The 6,492-nt window shown below is 43.1% G+C and overlaps 1 protein-coding gene across 1 annotated transcript in view; it reads right to left on the reverse strand.

Annotated features, from left to right (window-relative positions):
* GPR63 (G protein-coupled receptor 63) overlaps nt 1-5,107 on the reverse strand; it is a 50,933-nt gene extending 45,826 nt beyond the window's left edge. Inside the window, exon 1 of the mRNA XM_012661875.1 lies at nt 4,902-5,107. The gene's annotated coding sequence lies outside the window, so the exon portion shown is untranslated. The remainder of the gene's footprint in view (nt 1-4,901) is intronic.
* Between the last annotated feature and the right edge of the window lie 1,385 nt (nt 5,108-6,492).

Raw genomic sequence — 6,492 nt, forward strand, 5'->3', positions numbered from 1 at the left:
GTCTGGATTTTCTAAATTATCTATAATGAACACGTGTCACTTTCATAATAGGAAAAAAACTATTATAGCTTAAGAATAAAGAATAAAGACTTGAAATCTTACAATAGCAACTATGAATGAACGATAGAAAAAAAATAAGTTCCCAATATCATTAAATCTTTAAGTGGGAGCAAATTTACCCAATTTATAGAAAATAGAGAAATCTTATATTTAAAACTCCTATCATTAGAGAATTAGATAATGCAAAAAAAGGAAATATGTCTCAAAAAGTGAGAACAAGCTGAGAGAATTCAAGAACAGACTTCCTGCTAGTGCTGGACAATATGAAACTTTAGAAGGCATGACGGTTTAAGCAGGGTTAATCAAAATAGAGTAGGAAGCTGTGTTCTTCATAGACAACCTGGAGAAAATGGAAAAATTAAGCTACAATGAAAAGAAGGGATTTTATTACAAGTACACACTTATGCAAACTTTTTCCCTCTGGAAGGCAATGGATGCTAGGCCTACACAACTCCCTTTGTATCTACATCCTCCCAGGACTAACCTAGAGCAAAAAATCTGCAGCAGACACCCTCTGCCAGATACCATACCGAGCACCTGGCACAGATGTTAACTGATTCTTAGGTAATTTTCAGTTGAAACTTTTATTCTGATCCAAACTTCAGGCATCTTTAAATGCCCACACTAATGTTCTTTCTCTAAAATTACCTATACATTTGTTTTTGTTCAGAAACAATAGGAAAGGGTAAAGAAGCCTCTGTTTGGAAAGTAACAGCTAGAGTATAAAATCATGTGCCTTTTGCATCTAACCTCCCCAAGGCAGATCCTTAGAAGTTTCCAAAGAAAAGAATTTGCCCAAAATACTTTTCAAATGCTTTAATAATATAGACTGAGCTAAGTCAATTGAGAGAAAGTTAACCAAGAAGCTCTTTGCTCAAAAACCCTAAAAGGTATTTAAAGCTTATGACTATACTAACACATAAGAGTTTCAATTGAAAATTATCTAAGAATCAATTAACATATATGCCAGATGATTGGTACAGTATCTGGCTGGTGATGTTTTTAATCTAAATTGCACCTGAGAGGATGTAATTTCTTTAGCATTATCACTCAAAAGAAATACTGATAACAGTGTTGTTATTAATTTCAATAGGTGACCACTAGATTACCCCAACTGCAAAGGTACACTCTTTTGCCCAAGACTTGAAAGCTGTGTGAAAACTCAACCTTTCTAACTCTTCATTACATTTATAACAAACATGAATGAGCTTTCTTGTGTATTAAGCTAGAATCTCTTCAGTTTTCTGAATCTCCTGTAATACAAACAGAAATGGGCACAAGTTACTTTTACCAATCCTGTCCATATTTTCTGGTGCAGAGGCTAAAAGGCATTTTATTCTACGTGTCAAACTCAAAAAGACTGAAACAGCTTTGCTGTCAGCTTCAAAAACCATTTTTACAAGCATGGCACACTGCCTCAAGCCAACCAAACACTAAAGCGTGTTCGGCTGCCCACACAGCAAATTATTTGGGATGTTCTCCATGTTTTGTGGTTACAAAAGAACCTATTTTGTGGATCATCCAGTTCAAATTAAGGACACATCCAACCTTAAGCAGAAAATTCCCACGAAACTGGAACTATAATTGACCAAGATCCTATCAGCTCTAGAAGTCTATGATCTCAGGCTCATAGTTACACATCTCAAATGTTACATTTTGAAAGTTGAACAGACACAACGTAAACTCTGTGAGTTTATGTGTTTTTGAGTAAACACTAAGAATTCACCCTAAATATACATATGTCATAGGTGTAAAAAAAAAAAAATATATATATATATATATATAGCCACATGCAACAAAGCAAAGGGCATTTGTAGCAAATATAAACACATTTCTGGTAAATAACTAGCAAATTAAACGAAAGTCTCACAGATCATTTCATTTTTAATTTTCATACATATGCTGAAATGGAGCAGCTTCAGCTGTGAAATGTGATAACAAATATTCCAAAGATGAGTGACAGTTTTGCTTGTAGTGAATGGAGCATTGTATTATAGGTATTATTTTCCCAAGCATTAATGGATCCTTCTCTCAAATCAAATGCTTAAGGCATCCTTTCACAAATTGGAGTACCAGAACTTCCCCAAGGTTTGCCTCTCATGCCTTTTTGGTCTATCTAAGTCCCTATGGAGAATGTCCTGAAGGTGATTTTTGAAGTGTTAAAAGAAGAAAACACTATATTGACCGGCTAAATTTTACCTAGAATTTGGCTATTGAAGACAAATTACAGAAGCTTAAGAAATGCCTGGTTGAATCATAACATTGAATGGGGCGATTCAGTTCATTTTAATAGATAAATATGTGGTTAGGATCATTGGCATATAACTCCCTGGTCCAAGCCTTATAAGAGTTTAGGAACATACTGGAAAACAGTATTTTTTAACTTACCTGATATCTACTAAAATTCTGAAAAGGTGACAAGCCCTACCAAGAATTATTTTTAGCTGCTGATCTTTTAGACCTGCCGTTCTTAGAGCACATGTATTATCAAATCCAATCGTTTTCCCTGCTATGGAAATATACACACACACAGAGTATAGATTTATAGATGCAGATATATGTGAGACATGGACATATACGTATGTAAATTCATATGTTTGTGTGTGTGCAGATATATACACAGATACATAGTTTCAAAAAGAATCATTCACACAACAGTCATCCCAAATCAAATAAACTGTATACAAAATCGCAAGGTACTCACATTAATCAATACAATCCTAAGAACTAAGTTACATCGACCTTAGGACCCTAAATTCTTACTTTCTTGCCTAGTCCAGCAAATTTAAGGTAAAATGGTAACTGCAGTTAGGGTTTTCAGTATGTGACTTTTCTAAGCAAATTTTTCTCCAAGAATGTTCAGTTTGCTGCAAATTTTCAGAAAATGCTAGAGATGTTGGGTTCTTCTTTTAATTTTTAACTTTATTTATTTATTTTGAGATAGAGTCTTGCTCTGTCTCCCGGGCTAGAATGCCATGGCATCAGCCTAGCTCACCGGAACCTCAGACTCCTGGGCTTAAGTGATCCTCCTGCCTCAGCCTCCAGAGTATCTGGGAATACAGGCATGCACCACCACGCCCAACTAATTTTTTCTATTTTTAGTAGAGACAGGGTCTCACTCTTGCTCAGGCTGGTCTCAAACTCCTGACCTCAAGTAATAATCCGGCCTCAGCCTCCCACAGTGCTAGGATTACAGGTGTGAGCTGCTGTGCCCCATAAGTTCTTTTTTTAAAAAATTTCAGTTCTGGTATATTTGACAGCAAAGTGACAAAATTGTAATCAGAGATGAAAATCTATATCCCAAACAAAATTTCACAATATTAATGCTTATTCTGGAATGATTTTCTTTCAAAATTTCCTCACTGAAAATAAGATGTTTCCTACACTATCCCCTGTCTATCTTTGCAGAATATTTTTCACACATAAAAACTACATGTAAAGCATATACCTGAGAATTTACTTTAAATACTTCTTGACATTCTTTCCTTTAAATAAGCTCTCAAATTCTATTTTTATTGTTTAAAATGATCTGGATGATGTAACAAATTATGTCACTAAAATGTGGGCTATGCAACACTTAACAAAATAAACGGACTTTTCATCAGCACCTTTAATTTGTAGTTGACATCAGATGTATGCAACGTGAGTGGAGACGACAGAAACAGGCATAGACATGGGGCGGCAGAGGCCTGGGGAGTGTGAGAAAATGAGTCTTTCTTCACCCACAGGACACATGGAAAAAAAACTTACCCACTTGTGCAATAAATGTTACTTATCCATTAGGTTTCATCAAATGACTACACGTATCACATACCTCATCCATGGATAAAAATGCCTGAAGCAAAGTCAGATTATGCAAGAAACATCAGGTTTTATTTGATTCTTAGATATATCACTCCTAAAATTAGTTGGAGCCTTCTTAATCTAAAACATAATGAAAAACAAATTCACCAATAAACAAAGAGAAAAAAGTATTTTTAAAAAATATGGCTAAAACCTCATCCCACCTGACTAAAAAACTACATCATACTACCGAAATACCTGTATTTCATAAGTGTCAAGACTGAGTCTAAATATTTCATTAAAGACTAAAATGATCACTTCAAAAACTTGAGCAAGCCCTGGAGGAAATTTTTCATAATGATATGTTGCTGGGGTTTTTTAAGTACCCAGAGCCTCCAGGATATTTTGTCTTAAAAAAAGAAAGAAAGAAAGAAAGAAATGTTCCAAAAAGGGGCGGAAGAGGGAGAACTAAAACCAGGGCGACGATGAAAACCTACCAAGGCTGAAAACAGACACAGCGCCACAAGCCTAACCACACGTAAGAGGGAACCCCTCACAACTGTCGGAGCTCCGGAGGAGCCTTCCACTCTTCCACTCGGGCAGAAAGCGTGAGTATCAGCCCCTGAGAGCGGCGAGACCACAGTGTAAAAGTTCGGGACGATTCCGTTCCTCCCTCTCGCTCCCAGCACTCGGCTTTCCGACGAGAGCAGCCCGGCGGGGAGAACTCAGCACCGGGTGCCGGTCCGCAGCCGACCGGTTTCCTAGAAGGCCTACGGCTCTGGCGGGCAGGGCACGGGGGCCCGGGCGTCGGGAGGCGACGCGGCACCGGAGAAACCGGGTCCCCGCCGGCCCCCGCCGGGTGGCGCTGGCTGAAATAACTCCAGTCCCGCTGCAAAAGGCTTCCCGAAAACCCAGGCTTCTCCGGCACAACTTCAGTCTCACCAGCCTCATTTCACCCACGCACTCCGCCAAACCCCACACTCCTGCCAAACGCCGCGGATCAAAGCGCTCCCGCCCCCGGCGGCCACCTGTCCCGGGGCGAGGACCCCGGGTCTCACCTCACACAAAGGGCAGCGCGCGGGCGCCCGCAGAGGAGCCCAGGGAGCATGGCCCCATGCAGTCCCTCCCGGAACTTTCCTGACATAGCACTTCTCTCCTCCGCCGCAGAGAACCACGCTTGCAGGCTGAGGAGGAGGAGGAGGATGCCGAGGAGGAGGCGGTGGCGGCGAAAAAGGCGGCGGCGGCGGGAGCCGGAGCAGAAAGTGCGGAGCATCGCGGCCGAGCGCCGCCGCCCCGCGATCTGCCGAGGGGTTCCCGCCCCCAGGGTAACCAAAGCTCCCTCTTAAAGGCGCCGTTCCCGTTGTAGGCGGGAAGGTGAGCGGGAGGAGGGGAGGGAGCAGGAGGAGGCAAGCAAAGAGGGAGCAGGCAAGTAGAGACAGAACTCCCGGAGGCCACCGCCCGAGCTGCCCCGCGGCCGATCGCTGACCCCTTTTCGGCGGCTCAGATTCCCAGGCCCCCTCAACTCAGGTGAGGTCGGCCCTCCTTCTGCGCGGTGGCACCGAGGGTAGGGCGAGTGCTCAGACGCGGCTCACGGACCCTCCTCGCCCCCGCCCCTAACCGCCTGCACTCCTCTTTTAGGGTCTTGGCTTTCCGCCCCCATCCCCTTAAAGTCCGTGCACGCCACTAGCCACTGCCCGGTGGAATTGAGTTTCCCGAAGCTGGTCGCATTTCTTCTCTGGTTACTCTTCCTCGTCTCCAACACAGTGAAGAGGGTCCCACCAAGGCGCACTGGAGACTGAAATAACTGAAGACCAGCTAGGGTCCCTGAAGGTGTCACTGCTGTGTGGCATGGGACATTTGCCAGATGCCCTGCCTGGTGCTGCGTTCTCTTTCAATGGACAATTGCCAGGTGGCCTCCAACTGGATTTGTGGAACCACTGACTTTCATCAACAAATACTGGCTGTAGGGCCGGGCATGGTTGCTCACCCCTGTAATCCTGGCACTTTGGGAGGCCAAGGCTGGAAGATCGCTTGAGCTCAGGAGTTTGAGGTTGCAGTGAGCTATGATGATGCCACTGCACTCTAGCCCAGTCAACAGAGTGAGACCCTGTCAAGGAAGGAGGGAAGGAGGGAAGGAAGGAGGGAGGAGAGGAAGGAAGGAAGGAAGGAAAGAAAGAAGGAAAGAAAGGGTAGAGAGAAAGAGAGGAGAGAGGGAGGGAAAGAAAGAGAAATATATTGGGTGTAAAGGTAAAGATCGACAAACTGAACTCAGGAAGTTCCTCCAGGAAAGATACCACCTTAAGATCTAAATGATAGTGGGAAATGTTGCTTTCAAGTTGACAAGTGATACTGTTTTTCCAGCTGTCGTCAACATTTGTGATAATTGCTGAGACCGCAGCCTCGATGCCCAGGAGGCTCACAGCATCAACAGCTATCATTATCCTAGGAATAGAACACCTAACAGTGGGTGTGAGCCACAGAGGGTCTGCTACAGTCCACGGATTTGTTTTTCTACCTCATGGCTACAACCCTTGCCTCTTAGTACTGTGGGGCCTCAACACAGTGTTGTGCCATTTGTATCCTACACTGTGTCCTCTGGCTGAGGTGGAGGTGGGCAGGTAATTGGAAGGTGAGATCCAGGCTGGTCTC

Source organism: Propithecus coquereli, unplaced genomic scaffold, assembly GCF_000956105.1.
Source record: "Propithecus coquereli isolate 6110/MARCELLA unplaced genomic scaffold, Pcoq_1.0 Scaffold74, whole genome shotgun sequence".
NCBI lineage: Eukaryota > Metazoa > Chordata > Mammalia > Primates > Indriidae > Propithecus > Propithecus coquereli.